Source organism: Hippocampus guttulatus, chromosome 16 (assembly GCF_054856545.1).
Source record: "Hippocampus guttulatus isolate MCC_2025c chromosome 16, RoL_Hgut_1.0, whole genome shotgun sequence".
In the NCBI taxonomy this organism is placed as follows: domain Eukaryota; kingdom Metazoa; phylum Chordata; class Actinopteri; order Syngnathiformes; family Syngnathidae; genus Hippocampus; species Hippocampus guttulatus.
The window spans coordinates 6,378,569-6,392,493 of record NC_141276.1 but is presented as its reverse complement, the minus strand read 5'-3'; positions in this window follow the sequence as shown (position 1 = coordinate 6,392,493).

Here is a 13,925-nt window from a genome sequence, read left to right as displayed (position 1 = left end):
TCTGCTCATATGAGCACATAGGAGTCCAAATAATTGTAGATTAATTACCTTCGTTGAATTTGCCGTTGAAGATTAAGTAGCTGTTCTGAGGTCAAAACTCTACTTTAGTTTGGAAAATTGGTACCTTTATACTGTATTGATTGGTACCCATTACGCCCCCCAAAAAAGCATATGTAGCATAAAAGCAATTTAGAGATGCTCTCCCGCTTCAGTTTTCAACTGCTGAAATATTTTTATTGATTTAATTTTTTTAAACGATGATCAGATAAAACAATCTACATTGTGACAGTTGCGTGGTGGCTATAAAATGTGTGCAGAAATACTTTTTTGGCATTAGTGCGTGTGCACAAGTCCATTAGCATGCATTTGTGAATGCGTTTTATGTGCACGAGCGTGGGCCGAGTTCGTGATCTGTTGATGGATATAAAGAGGTCATGGCCCACTACCCATCAAAACCCCCACTCGCTCAGACCCCACCTCCCCCCACCCCCATCCCAGCCCCTCTCGGGCATGCACCCCTCTTTGTGCCGTGTGAGAGAATGTGACCTGGTTCCCATCCCCGAGTAGGGGTGCGCCCTAATGACGGCCTCCTCAGACGCACCGCCGAACCCCGAGCCTCCCCTTGGCAGCTGGCCGCCTCAGTCCACCAGACCGGGACTTGGCTTAAAGGCTTTTTGTCCCGATCGTGACACTCCGTACGCACCCCCGTGTCCTGAATGTGACACACGCATACACACGGTCGCCGTCACGATGAGAGGACGGCGCAACCGGTTGCGGACCTGTTGTTTCGGTGCCACGTACAATGAGCTCCCTCGCCTCTGTGTGTGTGTCTTCATCAGAGGCGACAGCTCCCCCACAATGGAACAAAGGCACTGTCAATCACAATCAAACGGGTGTGTGCGGGGTGGAGGGGTGGAGGGTTCTGCCGCAGGAGGAGTAGGTTGGGGTGGGAGGGAGTCTTGTTTGTCCCGAGTGTTCTGAGGATGCCAGTGTTGGGACGCTGGAGGCGAAGGGCAAGGTCCCATAAGGGGGTGGGGAAGGAGGGGGGGGGGTCGGATTTGGGAAAGTGGGAATTCGGGGTGCCTGAATGGAAGACCCGTTTACTAATTGAATTAACACAGGAGATGTAGAGAAGTCTCATTGAAACAGTCCGCTCATCAAACCATTGTTTCACTTTCAAGAGCCTAATTGCAACATAATGAGGGCAGCGTGTCACGTTGAGGTCTCCTCCATATTGTCACCCTGTCACATGTCCAGAAGCGCTAAACTCGCAGGGATGAATGTGAACTTGTTTACCAGCACGGCCACATAATAACGAGTGGAGCCTTCCATATTTATTTGTGGCATGCCGGCAGAATATTTCATGTGCACGCAATTGGCCTGCTCTCTTTTGTTTGCTGCTTAATCCACTTTCTGGCATCCTCGTTTCGCCCATTGTCAGCCCTGAAGGAGCACCTCACCTAAGTCTGGTTGAGGGAGTCGCCGTGGCCGAACAATAAAAGACACGAGATCAGGAAATTGTGAGAACTGGGCTCGGATAGCTCGCACCCGGACGAGGGCAAAGAAAGGCTCGCAGCACTCTGGGATGGCGGCTTGAAAAGGAGCGGCTGTCCAGACGCAGCGCTTGAGCCTGATCCCGGGTCAGCCTGGCTCAACAGCAAACTCGCTTTCCCTTTTATTGCATCTTTTAGATTCAAATTGCATAAGGAAAAAAAATACCTAGCGCTTCAAAACAAAGGCATGTCAGTTTCAAGGCATTTTAATAGGAAATCAAAATAGCTCAACGGTCACTCCGAGCTCCGTATGCACTCCCTATTAAACTCATTCACTCCCAGAGACGTTTTTAAACGTCTTTTCAGACTTGCTCTAGAATTGGCTGGTACTGAATGAATTAAACTGTTTGCATTCCATAATCATTGCACCGTATATCCCTTTCATGAATATTTAGTCGGAACGCGCCGCAGCTCGACCGCCCGCGTTTCAATGTGAGTATCGTATGCACCCCTTCAACTGTTAGTCGAGCTTTAACCGTTCCAAAATCAGCACCCTCCCTTCATAAAAGGCGGCTCCACTATGCATTGAGCTAATATAGACTATGAGGGGACCGCTATAAATCTTTTCCTCGAGTCAAAACAAGGAGAAGGCCAAGTTGACCTGTGGCGGTCATGAAAGCAACAGAGGCGGCGGGGAGAAACAAACGGAGCACATCCATCTCGCTGAACGCCAATGTCTGTTCGCTCTGCACTTCTGTCCAGCTGTACCTCCGTTTGTGCCCTGACCTCTGGCACGACGAGAAATGGTTGCCGGGGGGCAGGGGGGTCGTTCGCTCTGGTTCTGAGTCCAGACGCTTGTTTGCGAGATCATTTGGGACCATTTTTCAAAAGTGATGAGTCACGCACATTGTTTGTCAGACTGAAATACTATTGTGGCGAGCGTGATGTGATTAGCTCGGTCGCCTTCTCCTCAGACCACAACAAAAACAATCCAAGAAAGTCTGCTCTCACATCCCGCAGCTGTGATTAGTGTGTGTGTGTGTGTGTGTGTGTGTGTGTGTGTGTGTGTGTGTGTGTGTGTGTGTGTGTGTGTGTGTGTGTGTGTGTGTGTGTGTGTGTGTGTGTGTGTGTGTGTGTGCGTGCGTGTATACCAGCAAGTAATTGTGCAAGGCTTTGAAACAATGCCATCTGATACCGGGTAATGCGACGCTGCACTTTTATTCTGAACAATGACGTAATATCGGTGTAATATTGCACCTGAAACTCTTGTCGGAATATAAAAAGCAGGACAATGAGGAGCAGTAAAGTTATGAAACTTATGCGTTTCAAACGAACTGTCAACGGTTTGTTGTTTACTTTTGAGATCGGTGCTGCAGTGGCGACTTAGGTGGAAATCTTTCACGGCCGCAGTCATATTCCGTCCCCCCACCCGCTGAGTGAATGTTGTCCTGTGTGCTTATTTTATGATTGTAGTCCACAGTAACTACTCAGTTTTGATAGTTAGCCCCGTCATGTGATTTTTTTTTTTTTGTTTTTTACGTCATGTAAGCTAACATCAGTTCCATTGTGTATGTACGGAATGCACTGCTCTCTACTGTCGTGGTATTTGATTGACAGGATCTTTGTTTACCCAGAAAAGTCTTCAGATGTTTATTTGAACAAATCTGGAGAGCAATGACATTTTTTCTGCGTAATGCGGAGCAGCCAGCGTGCATATTTTGATTGTGGCCTCCACTGCAAGCGGGATGAAGGGAATCTTTGTGCGCCACGTCCATTGATTTTTCGCCCCCCCCCTCCTCCCTTACCCGGGTCCCCTCATCAAAACAAAAGAATGCCTCCATCTATTGACCGTGAAAAGATGTTCGTCGATTTGTCCTCAGTGAAGAGACGTCTTTGTTGGTTATCTCCATTGGTGAGCCGCCTCCATTTGGCTGCGCCTAATCAGAAAACAAACACTCCTCTGTCGTTTTGGCCGCTCTCCCTCTCACCCCTTATCTCCCACACACCCGCTCACGTCTGTCTTTTTAACAACAGCAAATTAGATTCCAATCATTTTCACTTCTATTTTTTTTCACCCTTCACTTATATCGGAATGCGGTATTTTTGTTTTGGCTTTGATTTGTTTATCTTTGTTTTTTTTTGTTTTGTTTTTTATCTCATCCGCTCATTTAAGTACGGTGTAAATCACTCCCTCAGTCACAAGCCCAGTTCGGCTTTTGCCAAAGTGAATTCCTCCTCAGAGGAAATGCCGCAACACGAGGAGCATATTTGACTCGACATCTTGAAGTTGTTCAAGATTGTTTGATAAAGGAAAGGGAACTGAAAAGTCGCATCTCGACGTGCAAAATCCCGTCGTCTGTAGCCCAAGGCAGATAAAACGTCAGGCTATTTGGCGGCGGAAATAATGATGCGACAAGGGGAATATGCTGGCTGCATATTTTCAGGATTTTTATTGTCTCCTAATATCTAAATTGTATGTTTTGAATACAAGCGCGGGTACATCTGCCGGCCACAACATTAGGTACACCTGCGCCGTTTCAACAAGAACTGCTTGAACAGAAATTTGCCTTTTATTGTGATCAATTTGGAGTTACGCCTTCATTTATTTCAAACTATGTTTCTTACCGTTGTTGTTTTTAGAATTGAATGCAGAAAAATATTTTCACACGTACAATTGAAAGTGCCAACTCACACCCAAGGGGTTTGTATTCCGTATTAATGTCAACGTCTCTTTCTCCCACTTCCAGTCCCCTGTGCCTTTTTCCCCTGACCTGTGCAGAATAGACGAGCTGTGACATGTAGCAGAGGTCAAATGGGCTATGAGTGCAGTACAGGACCCCACTCACGATCACCCACTCCCCTGATCGTAAGCCAGAAAGAGAACACAGCGATGTTTTTGCTCGGCGGTGGGAAAAGCGTCCCCTGGAATGTGACTTGGTGAGGACTTGTGTGGGTCCTGGCTTTTTCCGTCACAAGGCCTCCCCTCTTGTGGCTGTGGGAAGGTCAGAGGGGCACCGGAGTGGAGTACCCACACTCCGCAGCGCATAAAAACCGATGGCCGATGCAGGAGCCCCGAGGGCAGCAGTGAAAACAACAGTCTACACATGCGCCGCCGACACCTCCTCTGGTGCGGCAAAAACTTCATAACGTGTCAGAGAAAGAGTTATGGGAGGAGCATTGGGGATTTCGTACGTTATGCATGCGGAGAAGAATGATGTGATACCTCAACAGCTGTCTTCCCGTTGATGCGCTCCAAGGTGTTCAAGCACGCATCCGTGAACGTGATTGTAAAGTTGAAAACGGACAGAGTGAGGCTTGGACGGTCTTCTAGAAATTTTTGTCGATTTTCTTGGCTTTGTTTGGTTCCTGGTGGATACGACTACAAAAGCCTGTATGTGTTACGTTGTCATTTGTCAACACGGATTTTGGCCGAGCCACAGATTTTGACATTTCGAGGCAAATGGAACAATATAAATAAGTAGCCATGTAGCCTAGCTTCTTCTATATTACAGTTTCTTCGGTCTAGATTCTCTGTGACGCCATGCTCCTTCTCACACTTTGGTCTTGGTCATGCGACAGACATCTGGCTTTGGCGAAGGACGCTCCGATTGCCGATTGGTTACGTGTGAGGTGTGCCTCACATCTCAAGTAAAGTAAGAACACCCAGGGCGTTTCATAAATCAGGTAAGGCGATGTATGTTTTAGCCTGTGATACATTTGCATCAGTGAAATCATCGAATGGTTTACATGGGAAATACCGTATTTTCCGCACTATAAGGCGCGCCAAAAAGCATTCAATTTTCTCAAAAGCCGACAGTGCGCCTTATAATCCGATGCGCCTGATATGTGGTTCTATATTCTGATTTCTTGGACGTAATATTTTAAATGTTCTGTAAAGTGCTTTGTTACACCTGCAGTGCTTGAGAAAGCGCGATATAATTAAAGCTGCATTGTATTGTATTCCCTTTAGGCTCCATCTAGTGGATGCATAATGTAACCTCAGCCCCTATTGTAGCTTCTATTCTATGCGCCTTATGATGCGGTGCGCCCTATATATGAAAACAGTTTTAAACATTGATTGAAGGTGCACCTTATACTCCGAAGCACCTTATAGTGTGGAAAATACGGTAGTAATGATAAATGCCAACATTGGAGAAAGTCAAAGTTATGGAGTTGGTTTCCCTCCTTTTCCAGTGACAGGATAACAGCTTCCACTCTAGTGGGAAGACTTTTGACAAGACATTGGAGTCCCCTTGGAAATCTGTGTCTTTATGGTGCACAGAAAAGGGACCTCTTCCAAAACTGTTCCCACAAACCCAACTGGGCTGCTCGGATTATTTTGGCTCTCATCCGATAAGACTTCACCAAGACTTTTGGATCTTCTCATTCATCCAGGTCATTTCTTTCTCAGGGCAATCAATCGATCGCACGTGGACTGCTCTGTTTGTCTTCGAAGACAAAAAAAAGGCATCAAGGAGCCTAAGAGGAAGCGAGCAGACCCCGTTGCGATTGATTCAATGCCCTGAGACAGAAACGACCTGGATGAATGAGAAGCTCCACGAGCACATTCCCACAAACCTGTGGCCCATCTGTAAGGATTTGAAGCGTTCCAGAAATCCAGGTGCCGTAAACTCGGACTGTCCATTTCCCGCGTCGCGTTCGCAAAGCTGACTTTCGCGCCGAGGTGATTGATTAGGAGGTTTATTCCGACATCCTTTGGGGCATGATCATTTGAATACCCGCAAGGCCGTACAGTGCAGATTTAAACCTCCTACGGACGACGCATGTTTCTCAGTTCCCATCAGACCCTGCGCATGGTTTCTTTCCCAAATCTATCAAGTCAATCTTTGGAAGACGTGTCAAACGAAACATGGGAGACTCTTCCCTCAATCTGACCTATTCCCTCCGCTTCCTCGTAAAGGCACAAGCCCGCACAGGAAAATAATAAACAGATGATGGGAACGGCTTTCAGCAGGAGCTGCCACGCTCTGAAGCAAGCCAGGCAGCCTCCGGTGGTTTTTTGGTTCTCAAGGCCGGAGAGAAGAAGTCAAGAAGAACAAGAAGAAGAAAAAAAAAGCGGGACAGGCCTCAGCTTGACTCCTCTTGCATCAGGAGCAGAACCTGAAATACTCGACAGAAACCACCGTTAGCTGTCACTTCCCACAACTCACGGGTGGCTACACACTGCTTGGCACAAGTCTGGACACACAAAAAAAAACAAAAAACGTGAAAGTGAGAACATATTTCGACACGGAAATCGTGCGGCTCGTTTGCGCTCGGGTGTCGTTTTGTCTCGGTTTGTTTTTTTACGGGCAATAAACATTTCCATTTCGTGCTCCCTGGCACACATGCCCACGCACGGAAACATAAACACTTACGCCACTTTTGCCACAGCAAACACTCGCAACTCCCGGAAGGTTGACATGATCTCTTTTGCTGTCGCAAACAAAGTGTAAATTGAAGAAACACAACATGCGACCAGAACACAGACTAAATAGTACAGGCTCCCATTTCTGGCTCTCTCTCGCTGCCTTCTTTTCTCAGAGTTCTGGCAATGCCTTGAGCAAATTAAATCCAGCGTTCCCTCCCTTCTCCCTTTTAGATGTTGGGCTGACAGATCCGAGAGACGTGCCAACACTACTAAACGTCTGCAGATTAGAAGGTTGAGGAACTCGGGATGACGGTCGTCTTGTGCCAACCGACTATTTTGCTTGGTTCCCGCTCCAAATGCCTTTCGATCGCTACGGATCACCTCCCCGTGGAAAACCTCAAATCGCAGATTGCGTTTGTACCGGACATGAGAATCACTAATCATCCTTCTGTGGGCTCAATCTATCTTATCGGTCCTATGAAAAGAATGGCAATGCGCATTGATCAGGTGGTTTTGAACGCTTCGACCGGTAATCCCTCAGGATAATCTTTTAGAGCAGGTGTGTCAAATTCATTTTGATCGTGGGCCACGTTTTAGTGATCGTTTCCCTTATAAGGCCATTGTAACTGAAACCGTATATAAAAAAAGTCAATCGGATCGAAAAATGGATGAATTTGAGCAAGCATCATGGAAATTGACATGTTTGGTTTGCTTTCGCGGGCCACATAGAATGATGTGGCAGGCCACATCTGGCCCCCAGGCCTTGAGTTTGACACCTTTCTTTTAGAGCCGTCTGACATCAGGCCGGAGCTGACTTAGGCTCGATTTGTCGCTCAGTGTGAACGCTGCTTGAGCAAAAAAGTGACATCTGATCTCCGTAGTTGGAGACGGTCGCTACTCGTCGTGTTTAGCACCGTTACGCGTTTGTCATGGAAGTCCTGTTTTTCAACCATCGCCATTGACTTGATAGAACCTCCGACCGGCGTACCGAGTATCTTTTTAGGACTTGTTTATCTTGTTTGTTTTTGTATCTGTTTGTGCCGCTAGACATGATGAAAGCACCGGAGGAAAGTAGCGGAAAAAAACACTGAAAGAAAGCGATGATCAAAGCCAGAGGCATCAGAGGACAGCGGTGACACCGCAGCCGGATAAAGGCGACGAAAGCGAGTGCGTCTGGACTTGATCAGCGTGTGCTTGTGAGTCATTCTATTGTCTACTTGGTCTGCTGCGTGGGAGTCGCTGACCTTTTGGGAGTGTTTCGCTTCTCCAAGCGGCGTCTGGTCAGACATCTCCCTGGGTCACTCCTTCGATGAGCAAACGGACACTTGTGTTGAAATGGAAACATCGCAATGTCCGCCCTGCAGGCAATTAGCAGACACTCCATTAGGTCCACCTGCAAAATCTCTGGCGATCCAATGATAAAGAATTCGGTCACGTATAGTTTCTGGACAAAAGCTTCGGGGCATGTGTTTTTTACGCCGTCAGGAAGTCCATCCATCCATTTTCTGATCCGCTTTATCCTCACAAGGGTGGCGGGGGGTGTTGGAGCCTATCCCAGGCGGGGGACACCCTGAACTGGTTGCCAGGCAATCGCAGGGCACAGACAGACGAACAACCATCCGCGCTCACACTCACACCTCGGGACAATTTAGAGTTCAATCAGCCTGCCATGCATGTTTTTGGAATGTGGGAGGAAACCGGAGTACCCGGAGAAAAGCCACCCTCAGGAAGTGGCAATGCAAATAAAAAGTAGTTTACTCAAATTACAAAAGTAGTAGTAGTTCTTTACTAAAATGACTAAACAAACGTACAGTACAAGAGCATGATTTTGGAACAAAAAATTATAGAAATCCTCTATAACCTTTTAACCCGGATTTAAAAGCATTTACACTTGAGGCAAAGTTCAGTTCAGTTTGGCGTGCAACATGACCGCGAAATGCTGATGCACCATGTTTACTTGGAAATCTGGGCTCCACTCATTGACCCGAGTCGGTTGACCTTGGAAACCTACTGGGTTGACATGAACGTTTCTGTCATGGATTTGGGATCGAAGCCATTCAGTGATTTATAGAGCAGTGGCATCATTTGGAAATCTGTCCTACAGATTCCACGGAGCCACTTTTGAGAAGCGATCGTTTGGAAAATATTGATATTATTATAGTTGAGAGTTGTTGTGGCCTGAGATTGGTCAGTGTCGGGGAGGTGAAAGCCGGCTGCGCAGAACAAGCCCTTGTATGGTGAAAAGATGCAGAGCGCCATTCCAGCGACCTTACTCAAGACTATTTTGAGGGATTTTGAACTCTCCCACGCAACAATTTGGGGGTTACTTCATGTATTTCTTTTTTGATATTCTTTCCTCTCAATCGTGAAAGCCCCAAGAGAGGGACTTGTCCAGTTGTTTTTGGCCTTTGAGCTTCAGCTCAGTAGGGGAGGGGTGTGACCGGAGTCTGTACAGTCATTGAATTGGACATTTTTCCATACTCATATTGCTGAAACTATGACTGCTATTCAACCTTTGAGGCGTATTGCGAAAGGTGTGTATGCATCACTAATCCCCCCCCCCCACCCCCCTTTCAAACTTGGCTGTGGTTCACAAACAGAAAATTACGATGGTGGGCGGGGGCGTGGGAGAGACCCCAGGGATAGAAACTTCATTCTCACAACCCTGCTGCAGGAGGGCCAAAAGTGAGGTTGTAATTTATATAAATATTTTTTTTTCAACTCTGATTGTGGGTGTGACACCGAAACTTACATGCACCAACAAGTTGAGTACGTTTTACTCCAAGTACCGCTCGGTTTCATTCTAAAGTAGGACTCGCCCGCCAAAATCTGTTGATTTTGGCGCCGGCGGAAACGCCGCGTGGACGCGCGTTTGGAGCACCGTGACCTCATTTGGCTGACGTGACTGAAGAAAAGTGCACAAAGCCCAAACGTTTTAACGAAGAGGAAGGACGCGGCGCGTACAAAAATGCTTTCCGAGTAAATAAGTGGTGTTTAAAATACACTTGACGGCGCTCGCGTGGTTGGGATGGAGCATGTAAGTGCTTGTCAGTGACATTGGTGACAACTGCGATGCTCCTTGCAGGCCCTGACAGGATGCTCAATGGATTATTGAACGTTCTGTACTTTCTCTTGGAATATTGCAGGAATGGTCGCATCGCTGGGTTTTGTTTGTCACAATGAAAACAATCGCCAATCATCATGCTTGTTTTTATCATTTGAAAAAATATATATATATATTTTTTTGCCATACAACAACCATATCACCATTTCAAGGTTATTATCCTCTCAGCACAATATCCATTGAATTGAAGAACATGCAAGGGTATTAAAAATATATATTTTAATCGGGGAAATTGGCTTTAATTTTATGATCCGAATCGAGTCGTTACATTTTCAGAATCATCGCATCCTTGAATCGTGTATCGAGATAATATTTAATGAATGAACATGACAAAAGCTACATCTGAACCTTATTGAATCAAACTGTAATCCTGCTGAATCGAATCGTTACGATTTAAAATCAGTCAGTAATTGTGTATTGAAGAAAAAAATGTGGTGTTAGTTGAAACTCACGTGAACAAAATAACACAATTAAAAATCCTGAGGTGACATTTTGGCTCCCAAAATTGACGTTATGAACTTTCTGCATCTATCACACAAGCTATTTTACATTTCAAATAAATTTGCGAGTCAAATTCGTCCACCCTGTGTGCATTTAAATCAAATTTAGAACATACGCTGCATCACATATTAGGATGATTTCATCCATCTGTTTCTAATTACACTTTAAATATGTTATGGAAAGTGAAATTATGATGGGGAGCACTTCCCCAGTGAATGAAGAGACATGGCATGCCCGACTGTTTATGCCGCATAAAGCACTAGAGGCAGAAAGTTTGGGCCGCATCAGCAAACCACATCTGAAATTTGGTGAAAGCGCATAATTAGACAAGCTCCTATGAAACCAGCAACATTTATCCAGCTGCTTTCTGGCCTTGCGTCCTGGCCCTGACGTCTCCGTCTAATCTGTCACGCTGACCAAAGATGTCTTTTCTGGCCCTGGTGCCTTTACGCATGAAGGCGCACACACAAACCCTCATGTGGGCCTTCCACACGGCGCTGCAGATAAGACGTGTGGATGTAGTGTCATCTTTCTGATGTCGAGTTGATCACAGAGAGGCCCCCTTAAATGGGCCGGCATAGTTTTGCTGAAAGTGCAACAATAACACACCTATCACACACCGCAGGGATGAGTGTGAAGGATAAACTGTCACGCTATCTCACAGAGATCAAGTTCCACACCGCAACATTTAAAAAAAAAAAAAAAATCTTCCTGGGTGAGATAAGTGGAAGTGTGAATTTTCTAATTAGGTACTGTAAACCAACACAAAATTTGTTTTTCTTTCTTTTTGTCATTTCCGTCACGATTGAGGCATTCCCTCGTTCCAAACGTATGGCAAAAAATAAATAAAAATTCAATCAAATTGAGATTTTTCTCTTTTTATGTTTGAATGCATTCTTGCTATTGAGCCTTCCGCGTTACAGTGCAGAGGTCGAGGGTTCGATGTGTGGAGTTGGCATGCGCTCCCCGTGCCTGTGTGGGTTTTCTCCAGGTACTCCAGTCCCCCCCCGCCCCCTCCGCCCCTCCAAAAAAAAAAAACACGGTAGGTTCATTGAACACGCTAAATCACACATGTCAAACTCAAGGTCCGGGGGCCAGATCCGGCCCGCTAGGTCATTTTATGTGGCCCGCGAATGCAAATGATGTGTGTCAACTTGCTCAAATCTGTACCGAAATGTCAAATTGTCATGTGTAATAATTAACGTTGAGATTTCGCAATCATTTTGTTACCCTGTTTACCCTCACTTCAACAAACTATTTTCATCGACTTGACTGATTTCAAAACTAGTCATCATTTTGTGGTTTCTATGTCATAGCGGCCCTCCGAGGGAAGACGTAACTCCCAAAATGAGTTTGACACCCCTGCTCTAAATTGTCCGTAGATGTGATGGTATGAATGGTTATTTGTCGATGTGTACCCTGGGATTGGCTAGCAACCACTTCAGGGTGTAGCCGCCTACTGTCCGAAGTAAACTCGGATTGGCCGCAGAACACCCGCAACCCTCATTAGGACAAGCCGGTTAGAAAATAGATGGATACGTTTTATTTGCCACTTTTCAATTCAATCTTAGCAGAGGGCTGCGCTCGAATCACCGCTTTTCACGTTTCTGTCTTTATTGGTGCTACACTATTGCCCAAGTCGCCCCATCCTGGCAACGCTGAGAGGAAATGATTTCCTTAAGTGGATATACTTCTTTGTACGGAGGAGTTAAGAGTGTCGACAAGGATGTGACCTTCAAGTTTCCCTCCTGGCACCTCCGATTGTTTTCCTGCTCATAAGCATCCCATACAGTGGCACGGCCGCCTCTTCTCCCTGCCTGAGATAACGAAATTTGAACTGCACCCACAACAGAACTGTCCTCAGTGTATGAGACCCCGTTCTAATTGAAAGAGCGTGGGAGGAGGGAAACTTATGGTTGCAATTTGACCATGCTTTTTTTAGAAACTCTTAAATGTGGGAAGTCAAAGTCGGTTGAAGCCCAGGCGCCGTCGGGAAGGCAAGCATGAGATCTTGGGAGAGCGAGGGGGAAGTTTACATCAACTCGCGGATTTTCTCTCACTTTCAGCTCAAAGGGGGGTGGGGGGGTTTAGGGAGCATGTGTTTGTTGAAGGTTACGCATGCTTATTTACATTAGATTGATTCAGCCTGTCACAGGACAAGAGCGAGGCATACAAAGTTAATCTGCAGGAAAGGCAACATGCAGCCCTCGCCGCATGCTGCTCCCTCTCATGTGGGAATCCTGCGCCACATGGCACTGTAATTTTAGGGGAAGAAGAAGCCCTTGAACAGAGCCGCTGATTTTATTGAGTCGGGGTGATCTGCTGTGTTTTTGTCTATTTGAAAGAAATGAAAGAGAAAGAGAAGCAAAGGAGCAGAGACAAACAGACAGGAGGGAGGGAGGGCGAGATCATGCATAGGCTTGTAATGGTCCAAAGTGCATTTTAGCGCTCCATGCCGGTTCCCAGACTTGGAGCCAGCTGGATGCTAACCGTCGTTGCTACACAGCTGCCCTCCAAATGGATTTGGGAGAATCGACGCGCCGCATCAACAACACGCATCAAAGTACCAATCAAAGAAATATTACTTGGTTGTAATGTGGAGCTTTGTATTCCGATTAGAACGATACCGAACGACCAAGCGGAATGAAAATGCTCCATACAAACCCCTCGATCGGATTAAAAGATGGAATTGCATTGGGAATCGCGGGGTTATAACAGCATTCCTTTTGCCAATTCAAACAAACATCATATAAACGGAGGAGCCGGGGTACATCCGGTCTGCGTATGATCTGTTTTGATTTGAACGCATCGTGACGTCATCGATTGCGCACTTGTCTTAACAGAGCTCCTCTGCGATGGGAGAACTACTCGTAGCTCGTCATCAAATTGTTGCTTAATAAAAGTGTTCGAATAATGGCTGCTAATTTGATAAATAGACAAATGAATTCCGTCTTGATATATGATGACATCGACCTGAAATAAATGGAGCCCGACCTCATCCACACAGCGTTTGTGAATGAACGTCATCTGGATTTGTAAACAGAGATCTTCTCTGTGAAATACGATGCAGCTTTTTGGGGGCGGGGGAGGTCGTGCGTTTTGCCTAAATCCAATTTCAAAGGAACACAGTTGACAGATGTGACCGACTACTACCGTCGCCACTGTGATGAATCCAGACGTGTGCGTGTCTGAAACGCAATACGCACATCTGTACGGGGTCCTCGGGGGGGGGGTCCGCCTTTGCTGCGGCGCATCGCGGCAATCGCCGTGTCAATTCGTAGTAAATCCTCTCAAAGGACTCAGTTCCTTGCTGTCACTCATTCTCATTCGGAGGATACCACTTCCATCGGGCCTCAACATTGGGGAATGGCAACATCTGGCTGTTGTGGACCTCAAAACCGCTAAGTAGCCTTTGAAAGAAAAAGGGTATTATGAC